The sequence below is a fragment of the Podarcis gaigeae genome, assembly GCF_964106915.1.
Source record: "Podarcis gaigeae genome assembly, chromosome: W".
In the NCBI taxonomy this organism is placed as follows: Eukaryota; Metazoa; Chordata; class Lepidosauria; order Squamata; family Lacertidae; genus Podarcis; species Podarcis gaigeae.
Window position 1 is genome coordinate 23,715,095 of NC_139695.1, and position 20,141 is coordinate 23,735,235.

The 20,141-nt window shown below is 46.6% G+C and overlaps 1 pseudogene across 1 annotated transcript in view; it reads right to left on the reverse strand.

Annotated features, from left to right (window-relative positions):
* Nucleotides 1-3,865: 3,865 nt before the first annotated feature.
* The window catches only part of LOC310835974, a 48,294-nt pseudogene continuing 32,018 nt past the window's right edge, over nt 3,866-20,141 (reverse strand). The window contains exons 2-3 of the transcript XR_014568655.1: nt 18,262-18,292; nt 3,866-4,672 (exon numbers count right to left, since the gene is read on the reverse strand). The product of XR_014568655.1 is annotated as an uncharacterized misc_RNA (transcript). The remainder of the gene's footprint in view (nt 4,673-18,261; nt 18,293-20,141) is intronic.

The window sequence follows — 20,141 nt, forward strand, 5'->3', positions numbered from 1 at the left end:
ATAAAAATTGAGAAAGATGGAAAGAATTTGCTGAAACAAATAACTAAACTAGAATACAAAAAGGGAGGTGTGAGGAGGTCGATGAAACAAGTAAATGAAAGATAAAGATATGGAATATTGGATGTGTGTCTTTATTGTTACTGTTGTATTGGTTTTTATGCTTTCCCCCCCTTTTTAATGTATTTTTATGTATGTTTTGTTAAATTTTTTGTTGTTTTCGTCTTTTCTTTTTTTCTGTAATTTTTGAAACTTCTAATAAATATCATTAAAAAATAATAATAATCCTAGCTCTGTCAGTGTTTGTAAAAAGCAAAAAAAAGAAGGAAAGGGTTCTGACCTCCCTTTGTCTCCTCGGCCTTGTCCTCGGACCCTTGTCGGCATAAAAGAGTCCACGAGAATATCCTTGCAGAGTTTTATTCTTAAAAGTCCTTGTGCAAAACACGACTGAATAACTATACACACCAGCACTAATCAACCCAAACACCAGCCTCAGCACAAACTAACATTTCTCACTTTATATATACAACTTGGTGCAGACCGCTGAGTCATGCTGACCCAGCTTTATTCGCATTAAAGAAACAGCAGCCATTTTAGCCGTGACAAGCTCAACCTAGTTAAAGCAAAGGCCAGTAATAAAGGATAGAGGACTCAAAACTACAGTTACTAATACTGAATTTACAAAAAAAGGTTTGAAAACCTAAATGGCAAGTTTTAAAACAAAACCCAACTTGAAGAAAGCAAAGCACAGTAATAAGGGTTGAGGACTCAACTATGAAAATTCTAGTGCTGCTTTTACAAAAAGGTTTAAAAACCTAAATGGCACAAATTCAAAGAAAGGAATACAAGATAAGCTGTTTTAGATTTTAAACAAACTCAAGAACAGGACTGAAACGCTCCCATGGTCTAGATGTTACTGCTGATGTTAAAGACTGATACTGGGTGTTTCCAATCACAGGTTTATATACTATAGGGTGAATTATTTTTTTTTAAAGGGACAGGCCATCTTGTTCAAACAATGGGCGGGGTTGGTAAAGTTTGGAAAAAATAACAAGAATGATATTGAATGGAGTTGTAGAAAATTATAAAAATGAAGTAAAATCAATGTAAGCATTGAGACCTGACGGAATTAAGGAGCCAAATCTAAAAATCCAATACATTTCTTTCTGTAATAATTTCTTTAAGATACCCGTGTTTGCCTCAGGAGTGTGATGTTTATAAATGGCAAACCATCTGAAATCCGTTGCCTTATGTTTAGCCTCTAAGAAGTGAGATGTAAGAGGTGCTTTCAACACCTTGTTGAAAATATGATTCTTATGCTCTAGTATTCTAGTTTTAACAATTCTTGTAGTACTGCCCACATACCAATGGTCGCAAATACATTTAATTGCATATACCACTCCATGGGAATTACAGTTGGTAAATGCTTCCAGTTTGATAATGCTGTTGGTTCCAGGTATGATAAAATATTTCGCCTCAATTGTTAAACTACATGCTGCACATCTTCCACATTTAAAATGTCCCTTTATATCGCAATCTCGCAGCTGGTTCTTATCCATTATATCTGCATGTACAAGCATGTCTTTAAAGTTCTTGGTTCTACGGAAACTGATCCGTGGAGATATAGAAGGGCAACCTGGTACGTCTAAAAAGGTGTTCAATCCAGTGCTGAACTGGAAGCATAACACTGGCTCTCCAAGCTGTAATGGGTGAAGTTTCACTATGTTACGAGACTCATTAAAATCAAATAAAAAATAAACATGGGGGGAAATATTATGAGACTCACCACAGCCCATATACCTTGCAGATTAAGGCCTGGTGAGATGCTGCTGATTAGCTGGATATCCCATGTTTTCTACCAACAGAAGATTGGATGGCATACATTTAAGATACAGGTAGGTAGCCGTGTTGGTCTGCCGTAGTCGAAACAAAATAAAAAAACGCCTTCCAGTAACACCTTAGAGACCAACTAAGTTTGTTATTGGTATGAGCTCTTGTGTGCTCATGTATCTGAAGTGTGCATGCACACGAAAGCTCATACCAATAACAAAGTTGGTCTCTAAGGTGCTACTGGAAGGAATTTTTAATACATTTAAGAGAAAGTCTTTAATTTGAAAGTTATCAACATAAAACTTTTTAAAGCAATTAGACCTATTAGTACAGCAGCAGCTAAAAGTTTAACATGTCAAGCCATTCATAGTTCCACCATGAATACGTAACAGGGCTGAGAAAGGGAGTCACCGCAACTCAAGTTGACTTTATCATGCGAGGTTCAAGTCGTACATGCTTGCTGCTTGAAACATGGCCCTATGGATGCAGCTTCCCCACAGCAAAGCATTTATGAAAAGGAGATAATTCTTTTATCCTCTTCCAACCATTTGAGAAGTGTTTCACATAAATGGCTTAGCTCATATCGATTTGATTATGCCCCAAGTGACAACATTGGTACTGTCATGGAACTGCCATCAGAACAGAGGCGGGAAACAGAGGGGCAGTTGTGTTACAGAGAGCCTCCAAAAATCTTGCGAAGCAGTTCCTCTTCTGGTGATAAGGAAAACCCCACCTCCAGTGGGGAAGAGGTTAAAGGACCAGAGGATGCTGGTGGGAGCCTCAGCACCACTCCTGGCAAAGCCGGCCAGGAGGGAAGCACGCGCCTTCCGTTGCCCACCCTGCGCAGAAGTCTAAAGCGCAAAGAGGGAAGGAAAAGGCTGGGAGTAATGAGACTTTTATGCTGGGGGAGGTCCAGGAAACAAGCACTCCTGGATTCTGCTAGCAATTGAGGCAAACATGAACTTTGGGGTTCTACACTGTAAATAGTTTGCACCTAAATAAAACCTGTAAAAGACAGGTCAGAGACCTGCCTGGTTACTCATGAGCTGTTGGAATCAAGCCTTGTCATCAGAGGAATGTGCCACTCTTCAGGCACCCGGCTGATTTCCTTGTTGACCTCCCCGTCTGCGACTCCCGGCAGGAAACAGGCGAGGTCTCTTATCGGCGATCCTTCTCAAACGTGAGAAGAACACACCACTCCTTCCCTCTCCTCCCTGCTATCCCCAGGGAGGGGAAAGAGACAGACAGAAATGTATTTACATGCCTTTATTTCTGTCTTTTGCAGCAGTACAGAGAAACATGTCTGCACTCTCTTTACATCAACAGCAGAGAGAATATAACTCCTTCCAGTACAGGTCAGATGACACACTGAGCTAACATCCGGTGCTCAGTACAGTGAATGGACTGCCCCTTTCTTCCCACGGTAACAGTCATAAACATCAACATCCTGTTTGGCTTTCCAGCCAGCTGCTCGCTGCTGCATTGCTCCTTTTTGGTAACATGAGCAACCACCTTTGCCATCTGACAGGTACGGACTCCATTATGAATTGCTCCATAAGCATATGCCTGGACAGGAAAAGCTGTTCAGATCTAACATGATGGCTGTATTCTCTTAAAGAGAAGACTCAGACCACCAAGAGTTATTTGTAATAAATCATTTATGCATGCAGCGTTAGAAATGAGCCACAGTGTTTTATAAACCTTGGTCTTTATTAGGGCTACATCAACAGAAAGAGGTGTTTGCCACTAGAAAACAAGTAGATATGGAACAGACTTCCATCGGTGAGTGGTTGGCTTTGGTTTTTTACAAGGCAAACTGCAAAAAGAAGCTGCAGGTTGTATTATCATAGATGACTATGAATAGCCTAGTCTTGAATAAATGAGTTCACTAGACATTAGTCTTTTCTCAAAGCAGCAACAGAACTAGAACAGAAATGAGATATCTGCACAAAGCAATGTGGCAACAGCAGACATATCCTCCAAGCTGTTCTTCAAACTTCTACAGACCTCAAAAAATGTGAGCTGCAAAAACCTTAAAGCAAAACGAAGCTGAAACAGCACAACTGGACTATAAGGAGGCCAACTGGGAAAAAGCGAAATTGCTAACTGTCATATTGAAGTCATATATACTGTACTTGGTGTGTTCTTTGGAGTTCACTCATGTTTATGAAGGCCACATTAGACTGTGTTCAGGAACACCCATGTCTTCACATATAAATTGGATGATACTCCTTTGGAGTGAGTTTCCTCCTTCAAATTGGGCAAAAGTTAGCATGCCTAAGAAAATTGCTGAGGCACTGACTACAGAAGACGTGGCCACATGTTGTTGACACTATAAGCCGCCCGCTTTGCACAATCTCTGCAAAGCTGTCTATGCAAATTCTACAACTCAAAGTGCCTGAGGATCTTGCAAATTCCCTCCTTCCCACTTCTCTGGGGAGCTTTCTAGTGGCAAGAGCACTCTGTGTGTGTCTGCTATCACCACCACCACCACCACCACTAAATATGAGGAGTAGTTTGTTCCATAAAACTCAGCCCTGCAACAGGAGGGGAGCCAGTAAGGGCAGTTTGTAATAAAGGTAAGGCCAGGGAGGAAGTGGATGGCAGGGAGGAGGAGGAGGAGGGGATACAGGGTTCAGAAGCAGTTCCCACCATCTTGTCCAGAGTATTATGAGGTCTTGCGGAGGTGTTGCGACTGCCCCTCTTGCTGTTGCTGTGCTGGGTTGCATTACATTCTGTACTTGTTGAACTCATGATGCACAGGGATGGGAGAGGCACAGGCTGCAGAGTACTTGCTTCCCCCCTTATCTCCGTGTGCTGCTCCCTGCTTAGTCGCCAAGCAATTCTGTAATGTGATAATGATGATCATGAATGCTCTCTCTAAAGCAACTTGATGCAACTGGTGACGCTTTGGAGCACCGTGACTTTCTTAGAGTTGTCTCTTTTATAGCAGGTACTCCGAAGCTGGAGCAAGTTCAACATCTTGAGGAGTTAGGGCAGGCTTCCTCAACCTCGGCCCTCCAGATGTTTTTGGCCTACAACTCCCATGATCCCTAGCTAGCAGGACCAGTGGTCAGGGATGATGGGAATTGTAGTCTCAAAACATCTGAAGGGCCGAGTTTGAGGAAGCCTGAGTTAGGGTGTCTTTAGTGTTACTCAGTGGTGTGGCGTGGGGAGTGCAGGGGGGGCCGGCCGCACCGGGCGCAACACCTTCGGGGGGGCGCTCGCACTCACAGTGCTAAAATCCACGGGTTAGGGGGCGCAAATTACTTGCCTTGCCCCAGGTGCTGACAACCCACGCTACGCCACTGGTGTTACTCTACAGAACTGCATTAAAGTGGGAAGAAACATGATTAGGCTAAGAAGCAGGCACACAAATATTAATTTTCTATCTTTCAGCTAAGAGATTAGCTAAAACAATTAGGATTATTACGAGGTGGAGTATCTTTCCCTACCTTGACAGTCCTCTTTATACAAGAGTCTGATAAGGAGAAGGGAAGAATTCATGGAAGACTGACGAATGCCTCTTATTCAAGAAGAACCAGGCACATAGCCAAGCTGAGGATGATGGGAAATATTAAATGAAATTCATTGGAGTTGCCTCTACTAGAGCGCACCTCCTATGGCTGCTCTTGCAAATCAATGATTTTTTTAATTAAAAAAAAATCTTTTTTTAAATGTAAATCAATTTTTTTTTATTTAATTTGGATTTTTAAAATAAAATGCTTTTGGAGGAAATATCTTTCCAAAGATAGTTTTCTATTTAAGTTACGGGATGCGGGTGGCGCTGTGGGTTAAACCACAGAGCCTAGGACTTGCCAATCAGAAGGTTGGCGGTTCAAATCCCCGCAACGGCGTGAGCTCCCATTGCTTGGTCCCTGCTCCTGCCAACCTAGCAGTTCGAAAGCACATCAAAGTGCAAGTAGATAAATAGGTACCACTCCAGTGGGAAGGTAAACAGTGTTTCCGTGCGCTGCTCTGGTTTGTCAGAAGCGGCTTAGTCATGCTGACCACATGACCCGGAAGCTGTATGCCGGCTCCCTCGGCCAGTAAAGCGAGATGAGCGTCACAACCCCAGAGTCGGTCACGACTAGACCTAATGGTCAGGGGTCCCTTTACCTTTACCTATAGTCCAAAGGCTATTCATCAGGAAATAAGTATTTGTTTTAAGTTTTTCATGTGTGCTAAAACTCAGTCTAATTTTTTGGGTTTTTTTTTTACAAAGAAAAACGTTTAACCACATCAGTTAACAAACATGGATACATATGCTATAATTTTATTGTTTTAGTTAAATAAACTATTTAAATTGTTATTAAGGAAATGATTATTTTTCTCCTTCCAATAATGTAAAGCAGAAAAGTTGTCCAAATATAAACAGTTAACTTATTAAACCTCACAATAATTTAATCATTATCTGTCAGTGTATTTCTAAGAGTAGAACCAAAACAGTAATTTTTGATATAACGGTAAAAACTACTCTGAAAATTTATTATTCCAGAAATGAAACCTTCATCTGGTTGTAAATATTAAGATTATACCAGCAAGTATGAGACTTTCGGTAAAAAGAAAAAAAATATTAAATCAAGTCTTACTGACTAGTGATTTAAATTGTAATTTAAATTGATTTGATTTAAATCAAATCAACCCTGACACCCAAGCCTTGCACATACAAATATTGCAAGCTAGGCAATACTGGTGGTGAATCCACAGAGTATTGCTTTTTGATTGTCTGAATGACTGACCAAGGAACAGCATGACTTACATCACCCAAGTGTAGAGAATATTAAGAAAATTGGCTGACTTGATATGGAAAATTACCTGTGACAAATGTGGGTAACACCAGTGCTTTTGCACTCATTTGCTGACATGCTGTGAAGAGGTGCAGGGACTGTTGGGTAGACTGCTGTCCACACCATTTTCCTTGTATCTCCATCAGAAAAGGGGCTAAAGGGTGCTTTCATTCTTTCTGGATCAGGCCCCTCTAGCCCAAAAAAATACCCCAACCCCAACTGCGCACATCTAAAAGTGTGTGCAAGGTTGCCTGCAAATTTCTATATGTGCCCCAATATGTGACAAGAAAGAATCTGCCTCATACCACGTTGGGTTCCTTCTCTGTTCAACCCAATATTGTCTATGCAGACCCGCAACAGCTCTCAGAAAGAGGAAGGGCCTTTCCCAGCACCACCTCCCACCCAATTCTTTTGACCGGAGATGTGCAAGTGAAGCAAGTACGCTGTTAGGAACCGAATTGGATGGTCCGCCCCTGCCACTTAATGGATCCAAATGGTTTCCAGAGAGTGGTAGGGGATGTTTTATTCCATGTTGATGGCCTTTCAGCTGATTCCCTGGTGGCCCGCTGGAATGTGGAGTTAACCAGGGCTATTGACTGTTTGGCTCCGAAGCGCCCTCTCCGATTGCATGCAGCCCAGTTTTCCACGGATCTGAGGGCAATGAAACAATCGCTGATACGGCTAGAGCACTGGTGGTGGGTAACTCATTCCGAATCTGACTGGACATGGGTTAGAGCTCAATGTCGAGCTTACCAAGTGGCGATAGCGAAGGCGAAGAAGACCTTCTTCACTGCCTCTGTTGCATCTGCGGAAAACAGCAGCAGGAGACTCTTTCAGGTGGTTCGCAGTTTAGCAGAACCACCTGCTCCATTGGGGCCCAGTACGGGCCACATGATCTCCTGCAATCATTTTGCGAAGTTTTTTGAAGATAGTCGCTCAGATTCAGGAAGAGGTAGACTCCACTGTGGGAGCAGAGCTGGTGCAGGAGAGTGCTAGAGTCTTGTCTAGTCATGTTATATGGGATCAGTTTCAATCTGTTACCTCTGATGATGTGGACAGGCTGCTTGGACGAGTGAAACCAACCACCTGTCTCCTTGATCCTTGCCCATCCTGGCTTATAAAAGCTAGCCGGGAAGGGCTGGGCGATGGGCTTCTCGGGGTAGTGAATGCTTCTCTCTGTGAGGAAGCCTTCCCAGACCCACTGAAAGAGGCGGTCACCAAACCGCTTCGTAAAAAAAACCATCTTTAGATGTGGCCGATATGGCCATCTATTATGCAATCTCAAATCTTCCATTTTTAGGCAAGGTGATTGAGCCAGTGGTTGCTGAACAACTCCAGGCACGCCTGGAAGAAGCGGACCATTTGGATCCCTTCCAGTCGGGATTCAGGCTCTCACTTGTGGGGTGCCTCAGGGTTCCGTCCTCTCCCCCATGCTTTTTAATATCTATATGAAGCCACTGGGAGAGATCATCAGGGGGTTTGGGCTGGGTGTTCATCAGTATGCAGCTGACACCCAGCTCTACCTCTCTTTTAAATCAGAACCAGTGAAAAGCGGTGAAGGTCCTGTGTGAGTGTCTGGAGGCGGTTGGAGGATGGATGGCGGCTAACAGATTGAGGTAGAATCCCAACAAGACAGAAGTATTGTTTTGGGGGGACAGGAGGCGGGCGGGTGTGGAAGACTCCCTGGTCCTGAATGGGGTAACTGTGCCCCTGAAGGACCAGGTGCGCAGCCTGGGAGTCATTTTGGACTCACAGCTGTCCATGGAGACGCAGGTCAATTCTGTGTCCAGGGCAGCTGTTTACCAGCTTCATCTGGTATGAAGACTGAGACCCTATCTGCCCGCAGAATGTCTCGCCAGAGTGGTGCACGCTCTGGTTATCTCTCGCTTGGACTACTGCAATGCTCTCAATGTGGGGCTACCTTTGAAGGTGACCTGGAAACTACAACTAATCCAGAATGCAGCAGCTAGACTGGTGGCTGGGGGCAGCCGCCGAGACCACATAACACCGCTCTTGAAAGACCTACATTGGCTCCCAGCACGTTTCCGAGTACAATTCAAAGTGTTGGTGCTGACCTTTAAAGCCCTAACCAGCCTCGGTCCAGTACACCTGAAGGAGCGTCTCCACCCCCATCGTTCTACCCAGACACTGAGGTCCAGCGCCGAGGGCCTTCTGGAGGTTCCGTCACTACAAGAAGCCAAGTTACAGGAAACCAGGCAGAGGGCCTTCTCGGTAGTGGCACCCGCCCTGTGGAACACCCTCCCACCAGATATCAAAGAGAACAACAACTACCAGGCAGCCCTGTTTAGGGAAGCTTTTAATATTTGATGGATTATGCCACTACCGAGCTTCAGGAGGAGGTGGGGTTGCGGGCTCTCGACCCCGCCCACACTCCCGCGGGGCTAGCGTCAGCCTCGCGGGAAGCAGGGATTCCCCTTGTTTTCATGCCCGCACGCCAGCCAATCGGCTGGCGGCAGGGGCGGGCCTTCTAGAGGCCACTTAAGGTCGGGGCAGCCCTTGGCTCGCCCCTTTTCTTCCTTGCAGCTGAAGCGGTTTGGCTGGGATCGCCCCCTTTGCGCTGCTGCTTTTTGCCTCGCTACCTTTGGATCGTTAGCCTTCAGCCGCTTGGTACCTTTCGCACGGGAACTACTTCACAGGGCAGCTGAAGGATCGTGCGGTTATTATTAGGTGTTTCTGCCTTATTCCCGACGCCGGAAGAGCTTCTTCGCCGTGAGAGCCTCCTCGCCGAGAGAGCCTCTTCGCCTGCCCCCCCCTTTCGGTTTGCGCAAAGAAACAGCTGCGGCGATACCGTTCTGGGCGCGCGTGCTGGGCGTCCGAAAAGGCGCTTTGCGAGCGGAGTCGGCCGCGCACTGCCAGGGGCTTGAAAAAGGAGCGGCGATCGTGAGCTGCTGCAGCGCTCACGCAAGGTTTTCTCGGTGGGAGGGGGAGTGGCAGGGAGAGCTCTGGGTTAGGGAGCACGCGCAAAGCATACGCGATTCCTGCTTCCTTTTCAGCGGCGCTTTCTTTAATCCTTTTCTGCTGCGGTGTGTTAGCTTCTTGCGGTTGAGCTTATTTGTTTCTTACTGCTGTGCTTACTTTTGGCTTTCTTTTTCTCCGCTTAATTTAACCCCCCCCTACTTCGGTGCCTGCTTTAGCCCCTTTGAATCCCCGTCCCCCATCCCCGTCGCTGCCTGGCTCTCCATCGCTTGTTTGCAAAAGCGATCTCTTCATCTGCAACAGTTTATTGGTTGCCTAGGCAACGACCTGGTCGGACGCCATTTTGTGTGGACCACGTGGTGTCAGCCATTTTAAGTGTGGTCATTTTAAGCGTGGTCGGCCATCTTAAGTGGGTCAGCAGTTTCTTGGTTACCTAGGCAACGACCTGGCCGGACGCCATTTTATGCGGACCACGTGGTGTCAGCCATTTTAAGTGTGGTCATTTAAGCGTGTTCGGCCATCGTAAGTGTGGCGAATATTTACTCTCTATACGCCTCGTTGTTCTACTTGCTGCCGCCTTCCCTTCAGATTAAGTAGCCTTGTGTTTCCCCCTGGTAGCTGGCAGCAATTGGCGACCACGTGGGTTTTCCACGTTATTGTTTTGCTCCTTTTACGTTCCTGTCAGCACCTTATTCTTTTAGTGCCCTAGCTGACCGCTACTCTGGGCAAGCCGGTTTCCTCAGGTAACTGAAGATATTGCCCTCACTTTAAGGAGACTTTTTATTTAAATTAGGTATTACAGGCATAAATAAATAAATATAGGATTATACATATAAACCTGACTTATATGCAATAATAATAATAACATTTTATATATATATATATATATATATATATATATATATATAAATAAACAAAACATAATTAAATATAAATAAGATACCAAAAAACCATCTAAATAAATAAATAAATAAACAATTATAAAACAAATCAGGGTGAAAGGGGGCAAGTGAATTAAATAATAAATATCTAATTTAATAAGGAGGAAGGGAGCCGGTATCATCTGACTAGCGCCCCCACGCATATTTCCCTAGAACATGGAAGGCAATGGCAATCCCCAAGCACCTCAGCCTGGCAATGCTTTGGTCCCTACAGGTCCTTGCAATCCCCAAGCTCTGGCTCAACTTTTTTCCGCACTTCAATCCTTTTACGCGCAGTGCAGGACGCCTATCACCCCCTCTCTGAACATAGTGGAAGTATCACAGGATTGCATACCGGACACCCCTCCCAGTCAGCAGGGTCAGGATGGTCCCTCCACTAGCGCAGCCACCACGGTTCAGCAGGCCGCTAGCAGGCCTCGGACACGCTTGCAAACGGCACGTGCTCAAAAATCTAAGTCTGGTCCTGAGAAGGGTAAGGCAACCACGCAAAAACCTAAGGCTAACACACAGAAGGCCAGGCCAGCATCGGCCTCCCCTGCCGCCCCACGGCAGGAGGTAATCGATGTTCCTAGTGTTTTTCAGGACAACCCAGCGCAGCAGAGCTCTTCGGAGGGGTCAACATCGGATGAGGAGCTGCCTCCTCAACAAGAGGCCCCAGCCGTCAATGACACAGCCCTGCGGGACGGCGGATCATGTAGCGGAAAAAGGAAGTCGAAGAAGAAGCATCGGTCTAAGAATAGCAAGAAGAGAGACACTTCCGATTCCGAGGAGGAGACAGGTACTTCCTCTTCAGATGGGGATAGCGATGTTCCTATGGAGACGTATAGGGGGGAGGGGGAGGACACTGGAGTCCCCCTGTGGGTTCATGAAAGGAGGGCCAATTCTCACCCGAAAGCCTTCAATGGTACTCTTGACTGGAAGGATGGGGCCCTGGTCCAGGACGTTAAAGTCTCTACCAACTCCGCCACTGACTTTATTTTAGGGAATCACCTCTCTAAGAGGAAGAGGAATAAGATATTGAATGGTGATTTTGTAGATATGTTCTCGTTGCTACCCCCGGCACAAATTAAGGGTAAAGGGGAGAAAAGAAGATACAATGGTAAGAAAAGGTACAGGACCCCTCGGGTGGAGCGAACTTTTGAGAACTGGCTTAACGGGTATCAGGTCTTCATGGCAGTAGTGTCGGGATGTTATCCCAAACGTGGCATGCACCTCGCTTCCTACCTGGCCCAAGTACGGAGGGCTCGGGAATTGGTTGGAGATGAGGCTGCCATGGCGTATGATGAGGAATTTCGGAGGAATGCCTCGCTACTGTCCTCAACGCGCTGGGACCAGAAGGACAACAACTGCTGGATGGAACATGTGGGGCCTAACATCGAAAAGAAAACCCTCGATCAGCCAAAATCTGGTAAGGCGGAGGCTCAGCGCCGTAGACAGTGCTGGGACTTCAATAAGGGGACCTGTCAGCGTGCGGCCTGTAAGTATCTACATGAATGTGATAAGTGTTTGGGCAGCCATCCAGCCATCAACTGCTACAAAGGGAAGCAGCAGCCCTTTCGTGGAGGCAGGGGCCACCTTAACCGGGGTGGCCGAGGTGCCCATGCTGGACCTTCAGGACCCGCCCAAGGATCAACTGGGTCTCGTTACTAATGTTTCCCTTGGCTTAGCGTACTCCCCGATAAAATTGCGGCCCCTGAGAACACTGTTGAAGCTTTACCCAAATAGACAAGCTGCCCGCATGCTAGATGAAGGGTTTTCCCTGGGTTTTAGAATTCCAGTTGCTTTTACCCCCAATGCTGGTTGCCCCCCCAATCAGAAATCAGTTTTAGAAAGACCAGACATTGCCATCAAAAAGATCCAAAAGGAGATTGCCGCCGGGAGGGTAGCCGGCCCCTTCACAACACCCCCCATTGATGAGCTGCATATTTCCCCGCTTGGTATTGTCCCAAAGAAGGCCCCTGGGGAATTTCGGATGATTCATAACCTATCCTACCCCAAGGGAGCCTCAGTTAACGACGCCATTCCCCAGGAGATGTGCACGGTAAAATATGCATCTTTCGATCAAGCAGTTAAGTTGGTAAGGAGATTTGGTAGGGGCGCCTTTATGGCAAAATGCGACATTGAGTCTGCGTTTCGCCTTCTCCCGGTCCACCCAGACGATTATCACTGGTTAGGTTTCAAGTTTCAAGGAGCTTACTTCATTGATAAAGCAATGCCCATGGGTTGTTCTATTGCCTGCGCCGCTTTTGAGACGTTCAGCACATTTTTGGAATGGGCTCTAAAATTTAGAACTGGCGCCGGAGGGGTGGGTCACTACCTGGATGGTTTTATCTTGGTGGCGAGTAACGCGGGTGAGTGCAAGACCCTGCTCCAGGCTTTCGAGTCCTTAGCCAGCGAGCTGGGGGTACCTCTGGCGAGTGAGAAGACCGAGGGTCCGGTTACGACCATGACTTACCTGGGTATAGAACTTGACACTCTCGCCCAAACGTCGCGCTTACCAGCCGAGAAGTTAGTTGCCCTAAGAGAGCTTATTGGCCAAATGCTGCCTTTAAAGAAGGTCACCTTGAGGCAAATTCAATCCCTCCTGGGGCACCTCAACTTTGCCTGCCGTGTGGTTTCCCCCGGCCGTCCTTTTTGCGGCCGGCTAGCAAAGCTGTCCGCGGGTCTACGGTCCCCACATCATAGGGTACGCCTTCCTAAGGCAGTAAAGGCTGACATTCAAGTTTGGTTGCAATTCTTAGATGGTTTTAACGGCGTATCATTGTGGCAGGATAGTTTGGCCCTACAGTCGGATTTCCAGGTACATTCGGACGCAGCCGGGTCCTTGGGTTTCGGTGTTTACTTCAGGGGTCAGTGGTGTGCTCAGCGATGCCCCCCCTCTTGGCAAGGAAAACCAATACTACGTGATTTGACATTTCTGGAATTCTTCCCCATTGTAGTTGCAATCCACATATGGGAGGATCAGTTCAAAAACCATAGGGTCTGTTTCTGGACTGACAACCAAGCGGTTGTCTCGGTTTTGAATAAACAGTCTTCACATTCACCGAGAGTAGCGTCGCTTTTGCGGTATTTCGTCCTGTCATGCCTGCGGTTGAACCTTCACGCTTCCGCCAAATTCGTCCCTGGTATAGATAATAACATCACGGATGCTCTATCTTGTTTCCAGATGGAACGCTTTCGCTCATTGGCGCCGGATGCGCAGCAGCAGCCGCAACCGTTTCCGGAGCACCTCTGGAGTATTGGCAACGAGAAGCAATAAAGGGAGTATTGTCTGCACTGGCACCTTCTACCCTTAAATCCTATAATAAGGCATGGCTAGACTTTACATCTTTCCGCAGGAAGGAGTGGTTTAAGCCAGGCAGGCCGCCATCTAAGTCGGAAGTCATTGAGTATATGGTTCACCTTCGAGATTTAGGCCGGGCTCCCAAAACCCTCAATATCCATTCAGCGGCAATATCCTTCTTTTCTAAAGCCCTATTCTCCGTTGATTCCTGTTCACATTTTGTTGTGCGGAAGATGCTTGAGGGCTGGCGCAGGTCCAGACCTCAGGGCCTAGATAGTAGAAGGCCCATAACACTTGACATACTCACCCAAATCCGCAGGAAGCTAAGGGTCCTTTGTTGGTCAAAATATGAAGCCAGATTATTCTCTGCAGCATTTTCCTTTGCATTCTTTGGTGCCTTGCGCATAGGTGAGGTGGTCTGCGAAGACCGTGCGGCCAATAGGGGTCTATTGTTGGAGGATGTAATTGTAGCCAGCTCGCATGTGATATTAAAAATCCGTAGTTCCAAGACTGATCAGCTTGGCAGGGGAGCCTTGGTTCGCCTCCAGGCAACGCAGAAGGCTGGCCCTTGCCCTGTAAAAGATGCCAGGAAATATCTGTGTGTAAGACCGAAATCGAACGGCCCCTTTTTCTTGCATTCCGATGGATCCCTCCTCTCTAAACATCAGTTCACGAGGGTCATGCGCAAAGCGATCGCGGCCATTGGTCTTCCGCAAGAGGAGTACGCCGCGCACTCCTTTCGCATTGGGGCGGCAACCACCGACGTTCATATGGGTTTACCGGCTGAAAGGATTATGGACATGGGGCGATGGAAATCCAATGCATACAAGGGTTACATACGGAAGCCTTTTCAATCTCCCCTCACTTTTTCTCCCACCCACCACGTGCATTCCTCCTGACCCGGCTCTCTTATTCTATCCTTCCAGGTGCAGTTATGGTGCGACTGTGGATTGTCGGCCACAGTATCGTACATTGGGCTAAACGACGCGCAGAGCACAGGCGATGGGATGCTGACCTCCTACTACCTAACAATGTCAAAGTGTCATGGATTACTAGGCGTGGTATGCGTTGGGAAGAATTCTTCCCTGCTATATCCAGAAGAATTACGGTCGAAGGTTCGCCCGATGCCTTGGTCATACAACTGGGCGAGAACGACCTGGCTTATAGGAAAGGGGTGGACTTAATGTGGAACATTATGAATGACTTGGATGGAGGTGTTGAGGGCGTCCCACGCAAACATTACAATAATTTGGTCATCCTTGCTTGAAAGGCGATTTTGGCGGGACGCAGAGAAACCCGCGGCGGTGGATAAAGCCAGGAGGATTGTGGAGCGTACAGTTGCGCGTAGGGTGGCCGCGTTGGGCGGACGGGTCATCAAGCACCCTGAAATTCAGTATAACAAGGATACGCTCTATCGCTGGGATGGCGTGCATCTTTCTGATGCTGGCAATGATATCTGGTTGGCGGATATTTTTCAGGGAATTAGGGATTGGTTACAGACCTGAGGGTATTGGCGGCGAGCCGGCTTAATGCGGCTCGGGTGGCGGTAGGCATTGGCCGGGGTATTGTCATGCAAATGAGATCGGGGGGGAGGAGTGCCATCACCTCCCCCAATGCTTGAAGGGTAGTTCGTTAAAGGACTCCGAGGGGCGACGCCTCGTCCGAAACCTACGGAGGCTAGGGCCTAAAGCGCGCCCCCGAGCGGTAACCCCTCGGGGAGCGCCTAGGGATATGCATCTCGGGTAGCTCCCCCTGTTGGTGTTTAATCCTTCCCGGTTAGACCAATGCCCAAAGCCAATACCTCTCTTACCTGTAATCAATAAAGTTGTGGCCATTTTCGCCCATTAACCTAAATACTTGTGTCCAGTGTCTTCATTCATTCCACCTGTGGGGGGGGAGGGAATAGCCACGCAATGCCACTACCGAGCTTCAGGAGGAGGTGGGGTTGCGGGCTCTCGACCCCGCCCACACTCCCGCGGGGCTAGCGTCAGCCTCGCAGGAAGCAGGGATTCCCCTTGTTTTCATGCCCGCGCGCCAGCCAATTGGCTGGCGGCAGGGGCGGGCCTTCTAGAGGCCACTTAAGGTCGGGGCAGCCCTTGGCTCGAAGCACACCTGGAGGAAACGGACCATTTGGATCCCTTCCAATCGGGATTCAGGCCTCACCATGGGACTGAAACTGCCTTGGTCGCGCTGGTTGATGATCTCCGGCGGGCTAGGGACAAAGGTGAGAGCTGTTTCCTAGTTCTGCTGGATCTCTCAGCGGCCTTTGACACCATCGACCATAACATCCTTCTGGACCGTCTAGAGGGGCTGGGAGCTGGGGGCACTGTCATGCAGTGGTTCCGCTCCTTCCTCCTGGGCCGTGTCCAGAAAGTGGTGGGGGGGGTGAGTGTTCAGACCCCTGGGCTCTCACTTGTGGGGTGCCTCAGGGTTCTGTCCTCTCCCCCATGCTTTTTAATATCTATATGAAGCCGCTGGGAGAGATCATCAGGGGGTTTGGACTGGGTGTTCATCAGTATGCAGATGACACCCAGCTCTACCTCTCCTTTAAATCAGAACCAGTGAAGGCGGTGAAGGTCCTGTGTGAGTGCCTGGAGGCGGTTGGAGGTTGGATGGCGGCTAACAGATTGAGGTTGAATCCTGACAAGACAGAAGTACTGTTTTTGGGGGACAGGAGGCGGGCAGGTGTGGAGGATTCCCTGGTCCTGAATGGGGTAACTGTGCCCCTGAAGGACCAGGTGCGCAGCCTGGGAGTCATTTTGGACTCACAGCTGTCCATGGAGGCGCAGATTAACTCTGTGTCCAGGGCAGCTGTCTACCAGCTCCACCTGGTACGCAGGCTAAGACCCTACCTCCCCGCGGACTGTCTCGCCAGAGTGGTGCATGCTCTAGTTATCTCACGCTTGGACTACTGCAACGCGCTCTACGTGGGGCTACCTTTGAAGGTGACCCGGAAACTGCAATTAATCCAGAATGCGGCAGCGAGACTGGTGACTGGGAGTGGCCGCCGGGACCACATAACACCGGTTCTGAGAGATCTGCATTGGCTCCCAGTACGTTTCCGAGCACGATTCAAAGTGTTGGTGCTGACCTTTAAAGCCCTAAACGGCCTCGGTCCTGTATACCTGAAGGAGCGTCTCCACCCCCATCGTTCAGCCCGGACTCTGAGATCCAGCGCCGAGGGCCTTCTGGCGGTTCCCTCATTGCGAGAAGTGAGGCTACAGGGAACCAGACAGAGGGCCTTCTCGGTAGCGGCGCCCGCCCTGTGGAACGCCCTCCCATCAGATGTCAAAGAGATAAAGAATTACCTGACGTTCAGAAGACATCTTAAGGCAGCCCTGTTCAGGGAAGTTTTTAATATGTAATGCTGTACGGTTTTTAACACTGATTGGGAGCCGCCCAGAGTGGCTGGGGAAAACTCAGCCAGATGGGCGGGGTATAAATAATAAATTATTATTATTATTATTATTATTATTGGCTCGCCCCTTTTCTTCCTTGCAGCTGAAGCGGTTTCCCACCCACCCACCCTTTAGGTTTGCCATCGACATTGCTATGGGCTTCGGCTGGTCGCCGCAAGGGGCCGGGTAGGAATTTTTCCATTTGGCTAATTGGCTGGTTTTTGGAGCCACTTGGTTTTTTCGCCTACCTCGTAGCAAATTGTCACAACTTCCTCGGTTTTGGCGGTAGGCATTGGCCGGGGTATTGTCATGCAAATGAGATGGGGGGGAGGAGCGCCATCACCTCCCCCAAAGCTTGAAGGGTAGTTCGTTAAAGGACTCCGAGGGGCGACGCCTCGCCCGAAACCTACGGAGGCTAGGGCCTAAAGCGCGCCCCCGAGCGGTAACCCCTCGGGGAGCGCCTAGGGATATGCATCTCGGGTAGCTCCCCCTGTTGGTGTTTAACCCTTCCCGGTTAGACCGGATAGTCGGTTAGGGGCCAATGCCTAAAGCCAATACCTCTCTTACCTGTAATCAATAAAGTTGTGGCCATTTTCGCCCATTAACCTAAATACTTGTGTCCGGTGTCTTCATTCATTCCATCTGTGGGGGGGGAGGGAATAGCCACGCAACTGTATTTTTATATTTTGTTGGAAGCTGCCCAGAGTGGCTGGGGTATAAATAAATTATTATTATTATTATTATTATTATTATTATTATTATTATTATTAGCATTGGTGCCAAAATGAGTTTGGCAAAGAATGGATTTTTAAGGGAGTCTTTCTAGTGAGCACAGTGCACTGGTGAGGCTGCACAGAAGCAGTGTCAAATGCTGAGGCACAACATAGGGAAACTTATCAAATTTGCAAAGGGGATTTAAAAAAAAAAAGTCTTGAAGTGCAAACTTTGAAAAGAACAAAAAGTTGCATGATCCCTCCATAGCTTCTCATTTGCCCAAGGCGGCAGTGCACTGTTGTGCATCTTGATCGGGCTCACAGTAAAAGCGACCACCTCTTTTGCAAAGACTTTAAGTAAAACAAACTTACCCAGTAGCTTCTTTGGAAGCCGCCCTCGGACCTACAGCAGGAGGAGAGACACAAAAAGGAGTTAGATCTCCAATATGGACCATAATCAAACATCCAAGGAAGCATCCTGGCTCTTTTACTGCACCTGATATCCTACATGTAGCAGCATTCTGCAGCTGCATATGCATTGTTGGGGTCTAGCATGGGCAAAAGTGCACAGATTGATAGACTGTTGTATACTTGCAAAATCTTTTCCTGTGGCTTTTTGCCAGTTCCTCTGACAGGTAGTGGTAAGAGTGTTGAACTGGGCAGGAATATTAATGATGTTCCTTGTGTTATATCTGTCTTCCCGGCAGAAAGCCTGATTGATTTACATGTATAATATATTTTAATATAGTTTTTAACCTCTCTGCTAGAAGGCCCACAAATATTTTATAATTGGAATTCAACAAAGAAATTGGTCTATAATTAGTTGCCAATTCTAAATCTGTTCCGTGTTTAGTTATAAGAGTTATAAATGCCTCTGCCCACGACTCTGGTGCCTTCCCATTATTTATAGTGTTATCGATTACATCTTTCAATGGTGGTGCTAACACATCTTCCAAATTTTATAGTATTCTATTGGTAAGCCATCCAGCCCCTGGGACTTTCCTAACTGCAAATTTTATAGTGAACCATACTTTCACTACTGCCACGGGTGAATGCTTTTTGGGAAGGAACCGGATTATGCAGGTTTACATGTGTGTGGGAGTTGGACTTTTGTTCATATTCCCAAGTCTCTGAGACACAAATGTGAGCCTAAAGCCAGAAAGCTACGTTTCTTTTTCTTTCTTTTTCTTTTTTTTATTTTCAATGCAGAATCATAACAAAAATTACAAACATTGAATCCAAAATAGTACTATACAGACAAAAATCCCCAGAACATATAAAAAAAAAAACAGAAAAGGAAAAAAAAAGGCAAAGGAAACAAAACTAAACTAAACAAAAACGAAAAAGCACACATCTACAGAACAAAACCATATCATTACATACATAAACACAAATTGACTTCCTTCCTTTGTTCTAAGACCTCAAAAAATTTACTCTTACTGTATTGTTGTGTCTAATTAGATTACTTCCATCTTTGTGCTTTTTTACACCATTTTTCTTATTCTTTAACCCTGTAAAGCATCATTCATTACATACCAATATACTAACTCCGGAACAATGTTTTTTCATATACTCTTTAGCACAACCCCATTCTTTTAATAATTTCTGGTCCGATTGTCCCCTTATGTAAGCTGTGAGTCTTGCCAGATTTATGTATTCACAAAATTTAATTTGCCAATCTTTCACTGATGGAATTTTTCTGCCTTTCCAGTTTTTAGCTATAAGCATCCTGGCAGCTGTTGTTGCATAAAGGAATACTTTCCTTTGATTTTCGGGGATATCATTTGTAATTAAACCTAAAAGGAATGCCTCCGGTTTTTTACTAAAAGATATTTTAAACATCTTTTTGAGTTCTTCATAGATTTCATTCCAGAATTGTTTAATAGGTCGGCATTCCCACCACATGTGAAACATTGTTCCTATTTCTTTTTTACATCTCCAACAGGTATTCGATTTTAATTTGTAAATTTTAGCCAATTTTACTGGACTTAAGTACCATTGGTACACCATTTTCATAAAATTTTCTCTTATTGTATAACATGCCGTGAATTTGATGTCATATTTCCATAATTTCTCCCATTAGTTCAGCCGAATTACATATCCTATATCACATGCCCATTTGATCATAACTTCTTTTACTTCTTCATCCTTTAATTCCCATTCTAATAATAAATTATACATTTTGGATATATATTTTTTTGAGTTTTGTAATAATACTTTTTGTAATTTTGATTCTTCTTTTTCAAATCCTA